Source organism: Bidens hawaiensis, unplaced genomic scaffold (genome assembly GCF_021521415.1).
Source record: "Bidens hawaiensis isolate Kalapana, Puna unplaced genomic scaffold, B.hawaiensis_p1.1 tig00013528_1, whole genome shotgun sequence".
Lineage (NCBI taxonomy): Eukaryota > Viridiplantae > Streptophyta > Magnoliopsida > Asterales > Asteraceae > Bidens > Bidens hawaiensis.
This window is the reverse complement of record NW_027492148.1, coordinates 66,916-92,167: the sequence shown is the minus strand read 5'-3', so window position 1 is coordinate 92,167 and position 25,252 is coordinate 66,916. Positions and strand designations below refer to the sequence as shown.

The following is a 25,252-nucleotide window of genomic DNA, read 5'->3' as shown; positions in this document are numbered from 1 at the left end:
TTACAAAGAAATATATATTTAGATGTTTGAATATATACTTGCAAAATTTAAACTTGCAACCACCAAGTTGATGAAGCAGACAAGCAACATCCTTGTACAAACTATTTAGTTTGATTATTTAAGCTTATACAAAAATCTATTCAAACTTCAAGAGGCAATAAAGAATACTAGTCCCTGTCCCGTAGCAAAGTGTACTGGAGTTCAATATTGGGGTCGGAATAAGAAAAATATAAAATCCTTAAATAGAACTGTTTATAGATTCCGAATTTGTTTATAAAAAAATGAATTTGAACTGTTTATAAATTCTAAATTTCCATTTTGAATCCGTTTTTATAATTTTAACTCAAAATCACTTTTAAAATACCTAACCCGGAAATTTCATGCTCACAACATCCTTCTTTCCAAGTAATTTCACAAGTTGGCCGTTGTTGACTGATTAATCTGTCATTATGTCAACAATCTCTTTCACTTACAAAACGCGTTAACAAACAATTATTTTGTAAATGAGAACACTGAAGAGGTATGTACCCGCCTCAACACCGAGCAAGGCGGGTCAACCCACAAGATAAACACATTATGAAGGCACAAAGCCAAAACCTATGCGCATGGCGCATACAAAACATGCTCAGGCATCATATGCCCAGGCACACATATGCTCGCGCATCACATATGCGCGCGGCGCATATCACATGCTCGCGCATCACATATGCGCGCGGCGCACCAGCGCGCGGCGCATATCACATGCTCGTGCATATCACATCTGCGCGTGAGAATAAAGAGAAGACCTCGCGCATCCTCAGGATGGGCGCATATCACACATGCACATAATCGACCTCGTCCTTATCCAAATCAGGATTAGGGCAACCTTGATTGTGCACGTCAGACAACCTTCCAGAAGGCATCTTTTTAAGGAATAAGAATATGCTGATGTTGACAGCTGCCAAATGAAAGGTCGACAACTCAGCATGACACATGTGCTACCACGTGATTACAACCAACGAGAAAGCGCCAGGTGTCCCAGAGGACACGTGGCGCAGTGCGATTGGAGGAGGCCAACGAGGTTGAGCCTAATCAGTGGAAACCCTAGCACTATAAATACAGCATCAACTCCACTTTGATGGACAGATTCATACTCAATCATTGACAGTTACAGACACATTGATTCACATTGAAGCATATTCAATCACACAATCATACAGAGTAACATACAGTATTCAGCTATTAAGCAATACTCTCCCAATTCCCTCACTCTCACATTATTATCTTCTCCTACACATACTTATTCTCACGCCGGAGGGTTACCCCAAAGAGGACCCCTCTGTCCCTTTCTGAGGGGTAAGTAACGGCGCTGTTCATTTTGTAGGTGGAAGAACACTGATCCAGAAGAACCATCGGTGAAATAGTATAATCACACCCGAGGAAAGTAGATCTGCTACCAGTGAGTAGATCCACGTTTCTTCAAACACTAATTGTTATAGTACGTGTTAGCAAATATATAATTATAGTATAAAACACTGAGGCTCATGGAGTTTATAAGAAGTGGAGGAAGTGATGCAAAGATAGAAAATATATAAACTTATGGCGAAGCAAAGAATAGGAGAAAAGAGAGATGAAAAAAAAGATGATTTCATCATCCAAGGTGATGGCACATTCAAGATGAAGCAAAGAGATAAAACCAAAATTCGGAAAACATGACCTGAATATATGCCGCCTGTATATGGTTACTTCGCTGTCGCTCCTTGGAATGTTAATACACACGGAGATCAATCTGGGCTTGCTCATGACGGGGGCGGTGGTAGCGCTGGTGGTGGTGGTAGCGGGACTCAACAAGTGCCGCTTGGTGCTTCTAATAATAATGGTGGTGAAGCTGTCATCCAGACATTAAACCAGGAATCTCACAGTGGCATTAACCCACCGCGAATAGGGCACCAACCGACTTCTTCTGAGCACTATCATAGCATTTCTTGGCAGAGAGAGACGCTCGTACCGCCTACCAATCCTCAAGAATACACTACACCGAAGCCGGCTGAAGTGACGACGCATTTAATGTGTTATTTCGCTTGTTTATTGTTAATCATTTGGCTAACTCGTTAGAGTATTTGTTTAACACGTATGATGAATGTTTGATATACAGATGTTCTGTTGTCGAAATTTTCATAAAATGTAACATTCGTATTTACGTGAACATAATGTCTTACTAATCAAGAATTTACTACTTAATTCGAATAAAATAACATTTATCAATCTTATCCAAGTTAAATGAACACATGATTGCATATGAATATATAATAAACACATGTTTGCATATATATAATAACATTATTGCAACTAGCTAGTTATATACCCATAGTTTTCTAAAATAAATAAATACAGTTCAACCAAAATCCTAAAAATATAACTTTGACTCTTCACTAATATAGTACTTTTGACTTGTTTACTGAAAATGATTATTATCTGGTAATGGATCATATGTGTAAAATATATAACAGTTCAAAGAGGTTGAATGGATAAAACACGTCATAATCTAGTGAATGTGTATCAAAGCTATTATAGACATTAGTGACAGATCTAAGAACTTCTTTTTCTTAGGATTTATTGTTATGTTCACAACTTGTCTTCCGGAAGAAAAAAAAGTAATCATTATATAGTGGGTTGTGGTTTCAATGTTAAAAGGTCCATTATTTTTTAGTTTAACTTTACAAATTAAGCCCGTTTAATTTTAGTTGGTCATCTTCTCAAATTTCATGATCACCACATCGAAACTCATTGCTGCTAATCTGTTCTCGCTCCAACCATCTCAAAATTTCAAATACTCACAACTTCTCTATTCTCTTTTCTTCTAAACTAAACTTTGTGTCTATAATTACAATTGTTTAGGGATTCAACCTGTATTAATTTATTTTGGGGTTCACTCTAGCTAATTTTTTATGTACCCTTCCTATTAAAATTCCGAAACATAGGGGTTTCTCGTGATTCACTCCACAACCTAATTCCACCCCTAATCATAGAGCAGCATCTTAACTAAATTTCCTTTAAAAAAATTGTTAGAAAATTCATTTTCACTTAACTTTATATCACGTGTAATGAATTAACATAAAGAAACTAACAAAAGCTAGTCTAAAAATAAAAAAAAACTCGAATAACGTTTAAACGTAAAGGAAGTATAGGGTGCCTTTTAAAGAATAAAAAGTGTAATTTTGTATAAGCGTAAAGAATGATTGGTGTAATTTTGTCAAAATTAACTAATTTGGACGGCACATATGCTGGTTCAGGCCAACTTTACACTCACGATTGTGTTTTAAGTGAATATGCAGGAAGAAAAATGAAAAGCTACTCTATTAATAAAGTGGAGGTACATGAACAAATATTTCTATTACTATTCATAATAAACAAAGCAACAAAACACATGCTAAATATGACCACGTATTCCACTATTTCGGCAACAAACTTTAATGTTCATTGTTCCCCAAGTTCACACGTTTAGCTCCATGAGACCATTTCTACCGCTCACGTCCCATAAAACTCGGTAAGTTATTTAATGACCCATTTAACTACCGAACCGTAACCCACTGGCCCGTGAACGAAACCCGATTAACCCAACAACATAATGATAATTATCTTCTTGTTTTGTCCTTGAAAAAACCACATTTTTTTTAGAATTTGATAGTCCCAAAAAAAGAGTTTAAAAGTTGTTCTTATTTATAAGATACACTACTAGAAAACAAATAATTTTCCAACAAAAATTTCCTACAAATTTCTTACGACAAGTAGTTCCAACAGATTTCCAACAAAAAAATAAGCTCCAATTTGCTACAATATTATCTAGTAAACATTATTTTAAGTCAAAACATATTTTGTAGGAAATTTGTATGAAGTTTACAACCACATGTTTTTGTAGTAATTTTGTAAGAAAAGTTGTTGGAAAACTGTTGAAAACGATTTTCAAGCATATGTTTTTTCAACGTAACTTTTTGTTGGAAAATTGCTGGAAAATGGATTTTCCAACAAGTTTCCTACGAATTCAGTCGTAGAAAAACATCTCTTTTTCTAGTAGTGATAAAGAGGGTCAAAGGGTCAAAATGAATTACATGTGAAATATATATGTTTAGTTTGACAAAGCTTATTTGTGTTAAATGAGCTGTCAGGTCACTTATTATAGATATGTTTCATTGTTTCGATTTTGGCAAAGTAGCTTAATATATAGTACGTGTTACATAGAACCAATTAGTTGCAGTAGATCGACTTCATAAGAAGAAGTTATCAGCTACATGGGTCGTGAGGAACTAATATGTGAAGATAGAAAAGAAACATGTTGATCGGATACATCTTCGAACCTCCCCATGGCGGACCAAAGAAGAGGAGACGAGCAAGACCAAAAGGCTGGTGACGGTGGGGTGACGATTGACATCCACAAGGATTTTGGAGAGCTAGACCAAAGTGGTGAAGCAACACTACAGAAAGACCAAAAGGCTGGTGACAGTGAGGTTACGATTGACATCCACGAGGATGTTGTAGAGCTAGACCAAAGTGGTGAAGTAGGAGATGTGAAAGACCATAAGGTTGATGAAACAAATGAAAGATTACGTGGCGAAGAAGATGTTAAAAAGAAAGAAAGCAATGAACCAGACGAGGACTCTGATGATGTTTATGACTTGGTTATAGCTATAATTACCTGTTTTGGCTGTTTATGTTTTTTTCCTTGTTGTTTCATATGGTTTCTTTGTCGTTGTTGCATAAACTGCCTAAGGGATAGTGATTCCGCACCTCCCGTTGTGTATATCAGTACGCAAGGCCTTGGGCGGGATACATATAGAAATGATTACTTCGCTTTCACTCCTTTTCTTGTTTATACAGACAATGACCACTCTGGAATTGGTGGTGATTATGGCGGCGGCCGCAGGACTGAACAAGTGACCTTAGGGGTTTCTTTTGGCAATGGTGGTGAAGCTGTCATACATTGAACAGTACTGAAACCGCTGCTACTCCTTCTGAGACCATTGGTGGCGAAGAAAGAGGTATTAGCCCGCCACAGTGGTGGAAGAAATGTTGGCTCAAGATGACTTGTTTATAGAACGACTTGATAAAAAAAACTGTTAACCGAGACAATATTTAAGGTCGGTTCAATAAATCTCATGGGGTGGCTCGGAAGAGATTTAAAATATTAATAATTAGTTTATTATTTGAGTTTAAAATATGTTAGTCTTATTTTATTTATTTAGTTATATTTGATTTAGGTTCAAATTGTGTATTTGAATACGAGTATGACTAGAATTAAGGGTGTTATAAACACTTGGTTCACATTTTATTAAGTTTTTTTGTTCGCCTTTTCTTAATAAAAAGAGTCGCTTCGTTTGTTGAGGCAAAACCTATGCGTCCAAGCAAAAAGAATATTAGTTTTATTCTTTCTTGTGCGTCCAAGAATTAGTAATAGAGTCAAAGCAATCTTGATTCTATCGGCTCTTTGATTCTATTTCTTTTCGTTTGCTTAATATGTTGTCATCCTATCAAATCAAGAAACATCATAGGGACTAGGGAGTCTGTGCGTGTGTGTCTGTTTGTCAATAAGATATTATAATAGAGATGATTTTGTATTGAGTTAAAACTTCGTTTTTTCGTTCATATGATTTGACAACTTTAACTCTTTCTGTTTATGATAGAAATATAGAATTTTTTTGTCATACATGCCATTGTGGTTCAACCTTTAACCATTTCATCTGTAACTTTTAAGTTTTAACTCTACATTTTAGTCATTTTACACTTTTTAGTGTTTCAGATTGGAGTTTAATATTATTCACTAAATTGAAAGTTTTCCTTTCTGGTAAACGGGACTGAATGGTCAAAGTTGATTTATGTTTTTCTAAAGAATGTGGACGTAGCAATAACAAAGTCGGGTAATGTCCGTATTTTTAACGTAACATATTGGATATTGTTTAAAGACCTATTTAATCAGAGAAATGATCCTAAATATTAAAATGTGATTTTTATGGTTTTTGCATCTAATCCAACCTGTGTGACTGTGCCGTTATTGCTCTTTAAGAGAATGTATTTTATAGTAGTATAGAGAATTAAAATAAACAAAATTTATGTCTACTAAGTAAATTAAAATAAATAATACTTATTTGATTAAATATGGATTAAATGTAATTTTTTAAAGGCGGTATAACACAAGCAACAAGCAAATGCTAGCTGCCAAAAAATAAAGTGCATGTAACCTACATATTTGTTATATTAAACATACACCGATTCTCTCAATTAACACCAAAATTCTTTAACCATGCACCCACCCAAAGAAAGCTTAAGATTTTTATATCTTCCAACAATTTCTTTGAGCTTGTTTGGCCCCGTCGAATATCTTGTTGTTCCTAGCGTTGCATAAGCTCCAAAGCATAACCTGGCATGTTGATTGGATTAATATGTTTTTCGTTCAGCCTTGGGAATAGTGGTTATGTAGCTCCATGGCATCCGAAATTGAGAAAGCAAAGAAAGGAGGGAGCTTACACCATCTTGAAACCTTTTTTCATATGGAATCCGCCATAGAGCATGTGGTTAACAAATGGTCCACCGTCTTGTTATGCTCCGAACAAAAAGGGCATAAAACCAAAACCGTATCAACGTTAATGTTCCTTCTCAATAGCGCTACACGGGTTACAAGTCTTTCCCGCACAACTTTCCAACAAAAAATATTAACTTTTTTAGTGACTCAATTAATCCACTCGTACATATGTACATTGGTTTTCGATGGCTTGGTTACTCCAAAAGTCTGCAAGCCGAACTAACAGTGAATAGCCTATCTTTGTTCACTGCCCAAATCCACTTATCTTCACGTACCATTTGTATGACTAAGCAAGGATAAGAGAACTTGAAAATTGACATTGAACCCAACTTGAGATTGAATTCATGTTCGCGCCAATTGGTAAACCAAGATACAATAATAGGAAATCGCTTTTTTGACATTGAAGTAATGTAGCTAGCTGGTCCAGCTCGTTGCCACTGTGACTGATGCCAAAGAGGTTCCTTTTGTCAAGATTCACTTTTATCCCCAGACCACTTCACCAAGAAAATTTTATCGTCTGTGCAAAGTAGATGCGAAATTTCTGGTTCATTGTTCGGTGTCTTGATACCATAGTAAACACCGCAACATTGAGCATTCGATATAACTTGGTGTAATGCCTCCATGGCTATAATGAAAATAAACGGGGAGAGCGGGTCGCCCAGTCTCACTCCCCGAGAACATTGAGATTTACCCATAGGACTGCCATTTATTAGAACCGAAGAAGAAGCGGACGAAATGCAGCCCCGAATCCAAATCCGCCACCTACTAGGGAAATCCATTTGATCCAAAATTGAATCAACGAATTCCCAGTTAAGCGAATCAAAAGCTTTTTTGACTGAAAATCATGGCGAAGTTTTGGTCGGACAGTCAAACCTGGAAACTGGTAAGTCACGTTGTTGTTGTTGCTGCTGCTGTTGCTGTTCCTGCTTCTGAAAAGTCTCTTAAGTTGAGCTGGAGATCATTTAATGTGAGACTAGACTGTTTGATTCTATCGGTTATTTTGGTGTGTCACTTTTATTATTGAGTTATAATCTTATCAACGAGTATCCGTTTGATTAATTATCTGCATTATTATTCATTTTCCTAGTCTTTTCTTTTAGAAAGTTAAGGTTTCTCATTGTTCTTGATTGATTGGTTGATGATGGGGAGACTAAGTTCATAGTATTTTGTTTTTTTTATTCTTCAACCCTTGTGTAGTTGTGTTTATTCTTAGTTTAAATTTATTTATTATTTGTGTTTCGTACAGTTTGTAGTTGTCAATTCGTTACGAACTAAATGTTTTTCTCTAAAATAAAACAAAAAAGAATATAGTAGTTGTCAGTTCAAGTAAAACTGGCCCTAGGATATCTCAACATTGTTTCGATTTTGGCAAAGTAACTTATAATAGTATTAGATAGATTATTGGTGGCGAAGAAAGAGGTATTATCCCGCCACGGTGGTGGAAGAAATGTTGGCTCAAGATGACCTGTTATAGAACAACTTGAATTCAACAATATGTTGTCGTCGTATCCGATCATGAATGTTTGTCGATTTGATGTTATAATTGTTTGTTTGGCCATATTAACTCTTTCTATTTAAAATAGAAATTTTTGTTATATAATATATATGCCATTGTAGTTCAACTTTTAACCATGACAAATTTACATATGTAACTTTAAGTCTACATGTTAGTCATTTTACTCTTTTAAGTGCTTCAAATTCGAGTTTTATAGGTCAAAGTTATTTCATGTGTTTTTCTAAACAATGTGGACGTTGCAATCCCAAAGTCGGGTAATGCCCGTAATTTTTATGCAAGATGTCGATTATCGATCTATTTTATTGAGAAATGATCGAGTTTGAATATTGAATGTGATCAGAAACATAAACTATGGGCTGATGTATTGTGAGACACTGAGACTATTGTGGAAAAGAATATCATTCCTATTTATCATCCGTTAATTGTGGCTAGTATTATGATTTCCTTATTTTGGTTTATTTTCTTCTGTTTAACTTTGTATTGTAATCTTGGATTATTAAGAAATAAACATACCAATTCTCATGGTATCAGAGCGGGTTACGCTCTACCAAAAATTCCAAAAACCCTAATCACACCAAACCTCAAGCCATGGCCGGCGACGATGCGGCTGCTTCCAAAAATCAAAAACAAGATCAGAGCCTTGACCATGGCTCTCCCTATTACTTGCATCCTTCGGATACCCCAAGACAGATACAGGTAAACGATCTCTTGAACGACAACAATTACCTAGATTGGTTTCATGAGATGGAGAATTTTTTATTTGCCAAGAATAAGATATGTTTCGTTGTGACGGCTCGATGAAGAAACTTGAGAAGAATGATCCAAACCACATGGCGTGGCTTCGTTGTGACGCCATGATAAAGGGGTGGCTTACCACGTCCATGGAAAGGGAGATAAGGGTTAGCGTAAAATGTCACACCCCAACCTACGACAGAAATGCCGGGGCACGAATTGATTGTCACAGCTCTCAAGGTACTATAATGCAATATTTAAATGACAATATCTATTAATTTTAGTCAACTTTCAAATAAATCAAATACAAAATACAACTCATTAAACAAACAATAAACGCAAATTTAATTCTTGATTTTATCTTTTCTAATATAATTCTTCACTAAATCTTCACAAAGTCTTGCAACTAATTCAAGTGATAACCTGCATATGCGTATAAAATAGAATTTTGTCAACAACACATGTTGTGTGAGCAACACACCAGTTTAGTTGTACATATAATATATATAACAAAAATACGTAGTTGCAACAAGTCATATGAGAATAACAAAATAACCAAATGAGCAAGTATAACTGAGATGTCGAGAAGCACAAAGGCTAACGACTGGCGTATGATCATACTAGACTGAGATTATGTTGGACCTCTCCGAATGCGGAAGCATACAAAGCAAATAAGCACATAAACAAGTAAGGCATAAGTTGTTAACACGTAAGACAAAGTTGCAGGTTTGTGTATAAGTAAATATGAGAAATATATTTACGCATATGTTCCCAAAACATTGAAAGCGGTAAAATAGGGGAATGTGGTACTCACCTCAATAGACGAACAAGGGAAAATTAGAATATCAAGAATAACAACTTAGGATCACGCGTTGACGATAAGGCCTATAAAGGAAAAGGAATACGAGGATACGCTAAGTTAATAAACTAGATCGATTATGACAGCTCGATAATTATCATTCTTATTTAGTTAATATTATACCATTGTTTAATAATATATATAAAGATATATTATGTAAAATCTTTAGTTTGTTTTATATAAGTAATTAGTTTTATAAATCCGTTTAAAAGTATTTTATAATATTTTATTATTAATAAAGCTTTTTTAATTATTGTAAATAATAAATTATAGATAATAATACTTATATAAATAAAATCGTTTATAAAATACTTAAGCTTATAAACATATTTTAATATGTTAATTACGTGATAAATATATATATTAATAAAAACCCTTTTTTATATATTAATACCTTTATTATAAAACTTTAACAATTTAACTACTATTATATATACATATACGCATACATATACATATATATATGATTTAGCCAAGATTTGGAAAAGAAATCGATTAATATGTCGGTTTTCATTAAAAATGGTTTTAATTAATTATTATTATTAATATGATTATTGAATGTTTAAAAAAGAAAAATAATCAACAGAAACTAAAAATCAGGGGTGCAGGGATTCGAACCCTGCCACCTGCCACCCTGTGATACATGGTGTTTAACCAATTGGGCTACCAGTGATGCGTGATTAAAACTGATTTGCATTAATTATATACTGAAGCAGATTAAACAAGGTTTGGGTATGAACCCTAACAACAATCAATCGATTTAATTCGTGATTGTTGATCAGTTTCATGTTAGGGCTTAATCGGACATTCTCGAATACAAAACTATAATCAATTACCTCAAAACGTGATCAGGGGTGGGTTAATTAATGAAGAACAGGGCCGGCCATTAACGAGATCAAGCCACCAATCAAAACATAAGTGATAACAAAATTAAATAGGGGGGTTTAGTTGGCGCTGCAATGAGGAATGTGTGGGAAGGTTTAATTGAATTTATACGGATTCTTACTATTAAAACAAATCTAGGGTTAGGGTCGGTGCTTATGGTGTATGAACGAGTTATAAACGTTTATTTCAATCTAATTAAATATGGGGTAATTGTCAGCTACAATATAAGGAATGAATCTATACATTTAATTTCATTATCACAAACGATTTCGTGTATCATGGGTTAAACGATTGACGGTTTGAGTAAAAAGGAAATACGGATCACTAATTGATACAATTAACTGATATAAATTGCTGGTTAGACCGGATATACTATTATTAGACGATTTCCAAGATCAATTACATGATAACAACGATAATTGAGGTCCAAGTTAAAGATTATTGAATTCGGGTTCAAGAAAACCCAAGTGAATACGGGTTTGGTTCATGGGTATGGGTCAAAGGGATGCAAAAATCTGGGTAATGTAATTATATTATATAATATTTGTATTTTAGTCCCTGAGGAAAACAGATGGAAACACATTAGAGTAAAAGTTTAAGTTTTGGGTTAAAATTGTTCAAATGTGTAAGTTGTAAAAACATAATATATAATTAATTTAAATAGCAATATTCTCGATAACGAAATATTTTTATAGAATAACCGAGCATTGAGCCGAGTCGGGTAAAAGTATAAGTTTGAAACCCGAGTTGTTACAGTCTCCCCTACTTTAGGAAATTTCGTCCCGAAATTAATGAATACTATAACAACACCATTAAATATAGAGAAGAAGAAAATTTTAAAATTTATTATGGCACAGAACTTTGAATAGTTAAAACAACGCTCCAAATGTAAATTCGATAAGGGCACTTATATATAGGATGTACCAACGGCGTATCCACCATGTCCTTATCATTTCTACATTTGTACCGTTATCCCAACTACTTTCAATTCTATATTATGACACACAACTTTACGCTTCATGATTTCCATGCGAGGACTATGATAGTTATGTTCCGGACCATAATTATTTTCATCGTCAAATGGTCCACATGATTCGTCATATCGTGTGGATTTGCAAAACGTTTGATTAAAAACATAACTTTGAGGAAACAAAGGTTTTAAGGAGTTTTAATTTTATAACACTAGAAAATCAACAATGTATAAATCAATTTCAAAAGTTCTAGTGAATTTTAATAAAGCAAAGAAATTTTAAGATGACTTTTTAACGTAAAGATATAATTATTTAAAATTTATGAAGGATAGTTTATAAATAGTGAAGGTAAATAAATAAGATAGAAGTAGGTTTAAATAAACAATCTATTTAATCAAAAATAAACTTTATTCATAAGATAGATTATAAAAGATAAATAGTTCAAATGTGAAAATAATTTAAGACCATAAAAAGGTGTTACAATACGTAATTAAGAAAAAGACTAAATAAGGTAAGATAGATAAAGGGAACATCAAAGGTCTTCATGATCGTTGAGTGGCTTAATTGGCATGTCTTGAGGCACTATGAAGAGTTGCAGGAGTAGAATCAGTTGAGATAGGTCGATTCGACATTGCTTGGAAAACTGGAGTTTGAACGGTTTGCAAAAGAGTTGTTTGGTGGAAATATGTCAATTAAACTTAAGCTTGTGGTTGCGAGGTGTAGTAGTGTTGGGTTAGGTAAGGTTGACCTTGATTGATGGGAAGAGCTTGAGAGACATGAGGTCGATGGGTTTGAGCCTAGTAAGCCTGGGTCAAGTAGTATGGTGTAGTCGTAGATTGGGCTTGATGAGCTTGGGTAAGTTGAGGGCACGCATTACGAAGATGATTTGGGTCCTTATAATGGTAGCAAGCACGGGTATTAGGAACATCATGTTGAGCACGAGAGGTAGGTTGTTGCGAGACAGCTTGTGCATTAGGCGGGACACGACATGTGTTTGCAAGATGGCCCTAACGGTTACATTGGATGCAACGACGAATAGAGATTTAACCGAGTGATGATGATTACAATTGGAGCATGACGTTTGAGGAGACTTGCGGGTGGTTAGGATTTGTTGCAGCAGGGTTCTTACATTTCTTGTTGTGAGGATGAGTGGAGGTAAGCGGTTTGTAGTCACCAGCAGAGGAATTAGTCTTGATCACATGAATAATTCAACCTTTACCTACATATAACAATATGTCACCGTATAATCCTAACCAAACACGTCAATAGAACATGATGAATCATTATATTACGTTGGACAATCCATTCCTTATTCAACCTGCTCGATTAAAAACACAAAATTATAAAACAGTCATTAAATTAAATATCATATTATCAACTTGTAAAAATCTAAATAAGATGTGTCGTCACGTTCCTTTCAAAACTTTTAGTTAAAAAGATGAGATAATATAATTGTTTATGCATTAAATTCTGAATATGTGGATCAAAGGAGGGTAAAGAAGCATTAAAAAAGCAACACATTCATTTATATTTTCAACAAAAAGCAATACATTACTTACCATGCATCGACGATTATGGTTATATTTATCAGCGTGCCAAACATGTGCCCCATAAACAATATTAATAATTTTACTATAACTATTATTAAGACAAAAGTTTGATAACTTTAAATAAAAACTAATTAAACGTAACAAATGAATTGTAAGTGTAAATTGTGTACGTGTTGAAAGTTTTAATTCATTTGCTGTCATGTTGTCGCTTGTAGAAAGATGTGCAAATAATATCATGCTTTCATAACTCTAATTTGTACATTAATTAATAAATGATATGTCGAATAAAATCAAGTCACAAAGTCATATCATGGTTTATTATCCTGTTAAACATATATAGGCATAGATCAAGTTGACTGATAGTGTTTCATTATTCATTTCGTAGACAATGTCAAAAACGGATCGGGTCTAGTTAAGTTGACTTTTAAATTTTATTTTAATATATCTACCACTTTTCATCACTTTATTATTTATAAATAAATACGCCCAGTTCATATTTTTATTCTTTTTTATTTAGGAAAATCCAATAACTCGTGAAATTTATGTTGGTATTCACTATATAGATTGTTGTTAAGATAGATCATGATATTATGATTTTATATTTTATTTATATTTATTAATGGTTATGTGTGAAGGTTGCATGGATTGTTAATACTTTTAGCATAATCCTAAAGCATTATATCTCGAATTGATGGCCTTTTCACTTAATTTGAATTGTTTAATTACAAATTTCATATTTAATAAATTTGTTGAAAAAAAAATAGAAACTAGAGTAATAAAAGTAAATTGCCCGAATCACGTAATTTAGTAATTAAACCACTATTTGTGTTGCATTATTATACATATATATTTTTATGAAAGGGTTTCTACTGCATGTAAACTTTAAGCATATGAAAACAAAATTAAAAGTTTCAATCCATTTCCTTGTGGTTTGATCGTACAAAGCTAATAAGTTAATAACAATGGGTAAACAAATAGTAGGGGTCATTTCAGATGCACCTACCTATGTACACTTTAGCAAACCTTATAATTTCATACCAATATTATCTTAATTATGTTGTTAATCTTTTAACTATTGTATTTTTGTTAATATTAGTGAGCTAATTAATTGACTTTTTGTTTTATTTTTTAGTGTCTTCTTTAAAAAAATATTTGATATTAATCTTTTTATTTTATAATCTATTTTCCCTTTTCCTAATAAATCAATACTTTTTAAAAGAAATCTACATTTTATCTTTCTCGCTTCATACTTTAATAAACACGTTTCTTTTTAGAAATGTTTTTTTGTAAGAAAAGTTTCTTTTATTACACACTATCTGTTATTTTATTTCTTGCTAACAATAAAATATAGCAATTTACGGTTATAATTTTTTTTTAATAAGAGCACCATTTGCTTTAAAAATTGAAAAACGACACTATTCTTCTCATTTTGTAACTATAGTTGTTAGTTGGAGGCAAAACTGATTTTCTAGAGTACTTTTTGTAATATTATAATTAGATTAGATTATATATGTTTTCTTCTCATATTGTCTATAAAATATTTGGAATAATAGTCTAATTGTTTTATTACGTGTTAAATATTGGCTTCTCTTTTCGAGTGTGATCCCCAGTCCCCACATATCCTAACCAATGTGGTCAAACCCTTTTAATTAGAAAAGAGTAAGATGACATTTTCGTCCTTATGGTTTGGCAAATAATGTGAATTTAGTTCAAAAAGTTTATTTTTTGTATATAGACCCTTCACATTTCCCAGTTCTTGCCAATTACGTCCAAATCACTAACCCCGTTAAATTTAATCGTTAAGTCAGGGGTAGACATGTCTTTTCACCCTTTTTTTATTATAATATTTATTTTAGTGAACTGCGGTTTTCGTCCTTATGGTTTGTCCAAATCTGCGATTTTAGTCCAATAGTTTTAAGTTTGCAATTTTCATACTTGTAGTTTCATTTGATCACTTGCAATTAAACCCGAGTTTATTAACCTCGTTAATTTTGGTCGTTAACCCATTTGCGTGCCCCTCACGTGGCGACCATTTTTGTCGTTTCTCTCACTAAATAAACTTCAGTCTTAATTCGCAAGCCCCCTCACGTGAGGGGCCGGCGGTGTATTTGGGGGAAAATGAAAAAGAAAACAAGAAACAAAACTGCCCCTTGGGTGAATGGCACACTGATGGGTTTAACGACCAGACTTAACGATATTAGGGAATTCGGGTTTTATTGCAAGTGAAATGAAACCATAGGAAAGAAAATTGCAAATTTGAAACTACTGGACTAAACCGCAGATTTTGACAAACTAGGACAAAAACCGCAGTTCACTAAAAAAAGTATTATAATAAAGAAAATGTTAAAAGACATGTCTACACCCCCTTAACTTAACGATTAAATTTAACAGGGTTAGTGATTTGGATGTAATTGACAAGAACTGAGAAACGTGGAGGGTCAATATGCAAAAAGTAAACTTTTTGGACTAAATTCGCATTATTTGCCAAACCATAAGGACGAAAATGACACTTTTTCATATATTCTTAAAAAATATATCATTCATATAGAATGTTAAAAAATGATTTATGAATTTACGATATTGATGGTATGTCTAGCTTTACAACGATGGATCAAGTTCTTTTATAATATTTTTATGTATGAATGAATTGTGACACTCTAATGGTACATTTAACTGATTACAATGTTGTCTCTTCTGTTTGTTATATTATTGATGTTTGGTTTCATGTAATCTGACCATTGATATGATGCTAAAGAAAACTTGAAAAAAATAATTATAATGTAATGGTTCATCATTTTATAAATAAAATCCAAACCTTTTCTGATTTTTCATGCTCCTATTAATGTTTTGCCTCAGATAAAATCCTACGCCATAAATCCTTATGCAACATAGTTTCGTTACAAAAACATTACATTTACGTAGTATCTTTCGTTTATATTACGTAAATTTACAAGCTCTTTATATATAAAATTATATACTCATATTTGCATTTATTACAATTTCCGTCCGTATACAGGTCACTAACCTACTTTATCATTTATACATGTAGAATTCTTCCATAATCATCTATCACGAACGCAATGACGTCTTTGAGGGGGACAGGGAGGGCGATGGACCATGCTATCTTATCATCTGAGACCATGATCATGGCAACAAACGGTCAAACTCGATACAAGAGTGGTCGTTACAGTGCCATTCTTCGATGCATGTGGAACTAGCTGGCAAGATACGTATCGTGTTTGCCACTCAAGTTTGAAAGGTATATATTACAAACATAAACGAAAAATAGCCTTAACACCTAACCAGTCACATATCAATCTCAATAAAAACAAACAACGTAAGTTAGCAAGACAAACAAGTGCTAATAGTTTGTAACAGAAACTAACAAATGATTGATCATTTTGGTGTAATACTTGTACATATCTGTAACTTATTAATATACTTTAAATACATAAACAAACAAATTTTAACATATTAATATGCTTTTAATTAGTTTCTCACATGTATAAACAAATTCAACAAGAAAATCACACACATGTGAATCAGTATTTCATAACGACAAGCAAAACAATAAAAACCACAACAAACCCGAAAAGTAGGCTTCAGGGGTATAAACTTGCCGAGACACTTGCAAGCTACTTGAAATCGGATCGATAATAAGCTCTAAATGAGCCAAACTTTTTCAATCCAAAGTCAAACCTAAGCCTCAAATAAAGCTCGTTTAGTTATCGAGCTCGAGCCTAGCTTGTATTGAAGCTCATTTAGGCTCGTCGAGCCTTGAGCACTTTGAATTTCTATGTATTATATCACATTGCACAACCGAGCTCGAGTTAGGTTTGTCCAGTTTAAGATACTACACTAGTTTGATCTGAGCTTAGGATCATTTATGGTATTTCACAAAATATATAAAAGCATATAAAAGTGTATACAAATTAGTAATGGTAAATAATAAACCAACCGTGTTCGAACCGAGACTAAGTTTGAAAAGCAGACATACAAGCCAAACTCGAGCTTTAAATTTTTAGATAAAGAACTAGTAAGTCAAAATAAACCAAACTCAAACTTGACTAGTTTATCCATTGCCAATAAAGTCCAAAGTTTCAACCCAACCCGACACCACCTATCACGTGCACATCACATGCAAGTAAAAAGGCTGAAACACCACCAAATCCACAAACACGCATAAATTATCACACCACCTTCAATTCTTCTTCACCTGCACTACTCCCTCCATTTACTCCCTCATAACCACCACCACCACTCTTCTTCACAACCACCACCATCCCACAAACCTACAACCACCACACATCATCACCCTCAACCTCTTCATAACCAACATCCTCAGTAATAATCTTAATCTCCTCCGCCATTATCTTACCCGTCGTTGCAACCGAACTAATCCTTTCTCCCCACCAGACGACGTAGTACCAAATAACATAGAAACCGGAAACGAACACGTGATCTCCATACCTAACAATAATAACTCCTCAATAGAGTCATTACCGTTATTTACTTTCTCCTCGTAAATTCGACGGCGGAGATTGCGCCGTGTGTTTATCCAAATTCCACGGCGCTGATCTTCTCCGCCTGTTACCATTCTGCTGCCACGCGTTCCATGCATTGACACGTGGCTTAAATCCAACCAGACGTGTCCGCTTTGCCGGTCGAGTGTAAACCCTAACGAGTCGGATATTATGAATGCTCACGGCGGTGGTAATAATAATAATAATAATAATAGGAGTGGTAGTTTTCGTATCGAGATCGGAACGATTAGTCAGCGGAGAGATCCGGCGAACTCCGACCGGCGGTCGTACTCCGTGGGATCGTTTGACTACGTACTCGACGACGGTTACGAGATTCCGGTGGAGTCGACTCACCGGAGTGTGGCGTCGGATTGTACGGACAAGGATTCTGTTACGCCGGAGCCGCCGGGTGAGTATTTGGCGGCGGAGGTGGCTGCTGCCGGTGGTAGTGGACGGTTTAACTGGCTGCGTGATTACGTGGACCGTGTTTCAACGTCGTTACGTGGCTCCGGTAGGTTCTTCACTGGAAGTAGTCGCCGGAGTGAGAATGTGAATGAGTTTGAAACCAGTCATGGAAGAATCGGAGAAGAGATTAGTGAGCTTTTCCGGTGGCTTTCAGGGGTATAATGGTAAATTCGTAGTCTTTTTTTTTTTTATTTTTTTTCTGTTTATGGAAAATGGAAATTCCATATTTTGGTAGAGTGGGATTTTGTTTATTTAATATAAATTTTTTTTTATACTTTTAATGTATATTAAAGACGTTTAAATTTTGCACAGAATGTATTTATTTCATGCATTTAATATAGGACAGATTTTATTGCAACAAGTAAGGTTGATATATGCCATTATATCGCATGTAATGTTTTAGTCCATGTTTTAAATAGCAGAAAAATACGTGTACAAATTTATTATTTGATCATGAAGACTATATATGGTTTTAAATTTTAAAAAATATATACATTTTGAGATGTTATATGTAAGTAATAAAGATTCGATAATATATATGTCATCAAAGATGTGTATGTATATAAAATTAGATTAAAAAATATATAACAGATTCCATGATATGGACAGCCAAACATTCTAAGTGTTGTTTCTCTCCTCCTATGATGGTGGATCTTTTGTCATGTTGGGTGTGCTCAAGTCGTGGCAAATTTTAAATTTTCCATCTTTTTTTTTATTTAATTATTTATTGTTCGTCTTTTCCAAGAATACATATTCCAATGTTTTGAAATTCAATCTCCTCTATCTTGCGAGATGACTAGTTTGGTATGAAAGCTTATTGAGATATAAGGAGTGGGTTATTGTAACAAGAAGGTTTAAGGTAAATATGGAAGAGAGTGTACGTTAGGTTGACTTTGGACCATGCCAACACTGAAAATGTAAAAAAGCAGCGGGATTGAATACCGGGTTAATTAGGTCTCGTTTGGTTCATGAAGTGGGGTTGGACTAGTTTCTTTGCAAAATAAAGAAATTTATGTAGATCGTTTCAATTTTTGAATTTTGACACATGATTGAGCAAAGAGTTGCATAAATAAATACGAACATATATACTTAACAAACACGTTGAAACTTTAAAGTGATTTTGTAGTTTTTGCTTGTGTTAAGACTTTTTACGAATCAACATTCTTAATCATGATATTTTGTAGTTAAATGAATATTTTAGGAAGAAAGAGATACATACAAATACAAAGGAATAAGACAATTTAAGTGAGTCATTACTAAGTATTTAAAAAACAAACAAATCTCCCTTTTCAAAAACATTGATTACCATTTATCCTATCAGAAATTCAAAATAAATAATGAAATAATTAGAAAATAACCTATTAAGTGAATGACTTAGGGCCACCGAGGTGTTTGTTAGGTTGTACTTTCGGATTTTTAAGATTGGGTTTCATAGTTTTGAGAATTTTTAATCTATAATCGAAACCTAGTTCTACTCTCTCCCGGGTTTTTTTAGGTTCAAGTTTTATCATATTTGATCATTTGACCTAGAAACAAACAAACAAATACATAAATAAATAAAATATTAAAAAAACATTAATATCTTCACTCGTAACTTAAAAAAGCAGATAAGAAACCAAAAACCTATGTAATTAATGTGCAAAAACCGATCCAACAAAACCTATAAATTTGAACGATGTTGAAATTGATCGAACAAAAAACAATAGAATTGTTGTTAAAAAGTGTAAAATCCATAGAATTAGAATAATAAATAAGCGATTACAACTTAGAAGTGGAATGCACATAACTTGAAATCAATGGAATGCTAATCGAGGAGTATGTGACGGTATACTAAATGATTGGACTTTCCTGAAATTAGGGAAGCAAACGAGTCGAGCCAAACCGAGCCTGGGTTCGGCTCGTTTAACTTACACAGAGCTCGAGCTTGGCTCGTTTCAATCTCTATTTCTAAGGCTCGAGCTCGGTTCATGAGTATGTTTTCAAGTTCAAGCTTGGCCTGTTTACTATTTTTTAATTAACTTTATATATTTTAATAATTATTTTTATATAACATAACATATGTTATTTAGTTAGTTTTTTCATAACATTATATAGATTAATTAATAGTTATTAACTACATATAAATATATATTATAAAATTATATTAACAACAAGCTCGTTTAGTCTCGTGAGCTGGATCGAACTTGATTAGTCAAGCTCGGGCTCGGACTCGTTTATTAAACGAGCTTACTTTTAGGCTCGATTTCGGGCTCGGGCTCGTCTAAGCTTTGCTCGATCGAGCTTTTTCACGACCCGATCTCGAGTAGCTCGTCTTGTTTGCACCCCTAGTTGAAATCCATTCACGAGCCGATCTCGAGTACTTTGGGTTCTGGGTTACAGCTTACTGGGCTAGCGAATCTGTCGTGAGTCATTATGGGCTTATACAGTGAATGTGTAATTAGTTTACAACCATCCCAATAACCAGCCCATTCATGATAAACCCCACAAAATGACTCACTGCTTCCACTCTCCATTACTCTGCAAAACCCCTTAATCAAACCCAACCGGAATCCGTCAAATTGAAGCTCTCACCGCCACCTCCGTCGCCGGAGCCGTCATAATATTCAGGTCAGATGAATCACCGTCTCACCTTCTTCTGTCATTCAATATTATTAAAACCCATAAACCCTAGAACAAATGGGTTCACTTTATTTAAAGCATTCATGTACACTTCATCCCAATACAATGATAATAATAACAACAATTACAGACGATTTAACCCGAACCCGAATTATAATTATAACCATAAACGTACCCATAACCCGGACCCGAATGACCCATCAACACTACTGAAAGAAGACGGAGTATCCGTCTGTTCTGAACTATGGATTGAAAGTTTCCGAAACCCGAATCAGACTGTTACCAATTTGACTAATTACTTAAGAAGATTTGAGTTATGGGTATTGGCTTACCAAAAGGTTTGTGCTGATGAGTTGGGTGCGTACATGCCGAAAAGCTCGGTGCAAAGATCGGCGCTTGATGATTTGTTAGCGCTTAGGAACGCGGTTCTTGATAACCGGTTTAGGTGGGGTGCGCGGTTGGAGTTTTTCATCAAGTCGCCGAAGGATAAGACGGAGTACGAGTCGTTGTCGAAACGGAAGATTAGGGCGATTTTGACGACGACGCAGCCGAGCCCGTTTCAGGATAGGATTGTTCAGGAGGTTTTGTTTATGATTCTTGAGCCGGTTTTTGAAGCGCGGTTTTCGGAGAAGTCGTACGCGTTTAGGCCCGGTAGGACGGCGCATACGGCTTTGAGGGTGGTTAGGAGAAGTTTTGCGGGGTATTTGTGGTATATTAAAGGGGATTTGAGTACGGTTTTGGATGGGATGAAGGTCGGGTTGGTGATTAGTGCTTTGATGAGGGATGTGAGGGATAAAATGGTTATTGATTTGGTGAAGTCGGCGTTGACGACTCCGGTTATCACGAGCCCGCCTGTTGAAAAGAAGAGGATTCAAAGAAAGTATCAGAAGAAACGGGTTTTAGCGGAGGACGAACCGAAGCCTGACCCGTATTGGTTGGAGTCGTTTTTTCGGGTTTGCGCCTGAAGAAGCGGAAAAGGTTCCAACTTGGGGGCATTGTGGGATTTTAAGCCCGTTATTAGCCAACATTTGTTTAGACGAGTTGGACCGTTGGATGGAGGGTAAAATTAAAGAATTTTACCGACCGTCAAAGAGTGATGTAATTTGGAACAGCCCGGAAGGAGAAGTTGATCAAGGGAATACTTCTTGGCCCGAATTTGTTCCCACTAGCGGGCCTGATAAGACCCGAAAAATCGATTACATCCGTTTCGGTGGTCATTTCTTGATTGGAGTTCGCGGGCCGAGAGCTGATGCTGCAATTCTTAGAAAACAGTTAATCGAGTTTTGTGACGAGAAATACATGCTAAAACTTGATAACGAATCACTCCCGATTGAGCATATAACAAAGGGAATAATGTTTCTTGATCATGTTTTATGTAGACGAGTCGTATATCCCACTCTTAGATATACCGCAACGGGTGGTAAAATCATTAGCGAAAAGGGCGTTGGTACGTTATTATCGGTAACCGCGAGTCTTAAACAATGTATCAAACAGTTTAGAAAATTAGGATTTTTAAAAGGCGATAGAGACCCAGACCCACAACCGTGTTTTAGAATGTTTCACGCTACACAAGCGCATACGAACGCACAAATGAACAAGCTCTTGACTACTATGGTTGAGTGGTATAGATTTGCTGATAATAGAAAAAAGATAGTTAATTTTTGTTCTTATATTATACGTGGTTCACTTGCTAAATTATACGCTGCAAAATATAAGCTTCGATCACGGGCAAAAGTTTATAAAATCGGTGATAGAACTCTTAGACGACCGTTTAAAGGAGAAAAAGGGACAATCACCCGAGTATAATAACTTATTAAGAATGGGCCTCGCAGAGTCTATTGAAGGGCTGCAGTATACGCGAATGTCGTTAGTGCCCGAGACAGATTACAGCCCGTTTCCAATGGGCTGGAGGCCCGATCACCAGAAGGCGTTGCTTGAATATATAAGATTGGGTGATCCAAAAACGTTTGAAGAAAACCGTATGGCTTTAATTAAAGAAGGGCTTATTTCACCTCAAGATTATGTTTCTATGCTTGTTTGGAATTATAAACGAAGTGCAGCGCTTAATGCTGTTAGTAACGAAGAAGGTAAAATGTTGTTGGGGTCAGGTGGTGAAAAGGATAAGTTGAGTATTGAAGATGAGGAAGAACGTGAAGAGCGATTACGTGCTACAAATGTTTGAGGTGATTTGTGTAATTTTGATTTTTTTTAAGCACAAGGAAGGTTATAGAGTAGCATGTATAACTTTGATCTCTCTGTATTTTATATTATTATTCATACAGTGTTATGCTTTATGTGTTCATTATGTTATTTGTAATGTAATGTTATGAAGGTGTAAATTTAACAGATTATACAACTCTTAAATGTGAAGTTACGGTCATCTTACAATCTTTTACCTTCAACGTTTGGTTACATGTGTTGTCCTCTGCCGTCTCCTTTTGATTTTTACAGTTGTTGATCTTCTCTTTTGTCTTCGCCTGCTGTTTGCATTTCTAATCAACCGCTTTCTAAACATCCATTAGCTTTGCGGACTCTCTTTGCGATCTTCAGTTTGGTTCAAGTAAGATGATTCTTTTCGATTTGCCATTGTGTGTTTTGTTTTTCTTTTGTACTGTTCTGTGGTTTCTGAAGTCGGGCGTTTAGTATGTTTGCTGTTTAGGATTTGTGCATACCAGGTAAGTGTGTTTTCTTTCTCTTTGTTGTTGGATTTTGTAACTGTTGGAACTTGGAAGGCTGCGTTTACAGATCTTTTTGGCTGGTTGTAGTTTTTTTTAGTTATTTTGCAAATGCATGTTGTTTAATTGCTTATAAAGTGCGTCTCTTTGCGTGTTCTTTTGTGTACAATCAGGCTTGACTATTGCTTTGTGCTCCATCAAAATCAGCATCAACAGTTTGGGAAGGCTACTTCAATAGTTCTGATAAAAGATGACAATATTCCACATTACTTCAACTTTGCGGTGTATGTCGCTCTCTTTAATAGAAAAACAAATTGCTCACAGGTATGCATTCAAGAATTTGAATAATATAAATATGTACCAATTAAATGGGTGAGATGAGAAACTATTAGTCTGAGAATTAAATATAATCATTAGTCTGAGAATCTTTATTTGTTTAATTTTAAATTATATATTTACCATGCAACAATTATAGAACTGTTAGGTGTTACCTGTCGACACTAACGAATACTTTTCCCTATAGGTTCGTTACAACCAAGCTAAAAGACAGCTACAGTTTAACAGTTCAGGTTAAAACATCAAAACTATACAAAAAACCAATGCACATACATACAAATGCTAACATAAGTACTCTCAATACACAGAAAGCACCAAGATCAAATGAGGCCGCCCTTCAACCTAACCCAAGCAAACTACTATCTTTTGGTTGTGATCAGTAATCATGGCGGTATGTTGATGTACTACTCCACTCCGCCACTGAAACGTGCTAGCCTTAGATCTGTTTTCTAACCACAGAAGACTAAGGTTCTTGATACTTTGTAGGAGTCCATCGGGCGAGGCTCAGATATTTTCAAACACCTTTTTGTTTCAAGCATTCCATAAACACCACACCACTGGAAAAATAGCTTGAAGCAACTTTTTCCGCTTCTTATTGCCCTCCAAGTTTGCATTCCTAGGATGTCCCTAGTATTAAAAGCATAGACCGAGTTTAGCCACCAGTATCAAACTCGCTACACACCAGGCTTGAGAACCTGCACGTGGTTAGAAGGTGTTCAGTCGCGTCGAGGGAGTTTTTACAAAGTGGGCAAAGGACTGCCCTGTATTAATACCACTCCTACACGTAACAAACGCAAAGTTAACCTTCAAAACAACTAAACATCTCACCATCAACTTTAATTTGGTTTAAAATCTTCATCTCAACTTACAAATACAATATAATTTATATTTAAGTTAAAATACAATCTGAAAAACCTTTAAACACTTTAGGTTGAAATGGTTTGTGAGGTCTTAAATAGTTAGATTCAAAGAAATTGCCGTTAAAAAGAAAAAAAAAACAATTTATAGAACTAACATAACCACTCGCTTGGTATGCTGGCAAATAAACTAGTTATTCGAGGGGAAGGGGCACATGTAAGGGTAAATTTCATGGGTTTCAAACCACAAAGCAAACTCACCCCTTCTCATGTAGGTAGATTGCCAAATTACAATTCAAGACAAACCTTTGTCATGAAGATTATATATTTTGAAAACATAAATACGTAATTTATTATTATTATTATTATTACCACTAACTTTTTACCAATTTATTCATTCAAATCTTTCATTATTTTTATTCATTCGAACTTTTAATGACTAATTTCTCAAACAATGATATAGTGATATTCATACCGCTGATCGATTCTGATAACGACATTTTTTTCCGATAATGGCATACAATTTTTCAAAGATCTCATCGAGCAAGCCGAATAGAAAGACATTACAACATCATCGAGCATTCCTTCAAAACTCCAAAAACCAAAGTTTGATTTTCGGTTTGGTCTTAGCTGAAAACCGCACCACGGACACCGGACAACTAACCCTAACCCGTTACTCTTTTAACTTAACCCTCGGCTCATACTGTCTTT

At 34.8% G+C, this 25,252-nt stretch overlaps 2 pseudogenes; both read left to right on the top strand.

Moving 5' to 3' along the window:
- The first annotated feature begins 17,310 nt into the window (after positions 1 to 17,310).
- Positions 17,311 to 18,385, top strand: LOC143544322 (E3 ubiquitin-protein ligase ATL4 pseudogene; annotated as a pseudogene).
- Positions 18,386 to 20,452: 2,067 nt separating this feature from the next.
- On the top strand, positions 20,453 to 22,902 carry LOC143544334 (nuclear intron maturase 2, mitochondrial-like; annotated as a pseudogene).
- The last annotated feature ends 2,350 nt before the right edge of the window (positions 22,903 to 25,252 follow it).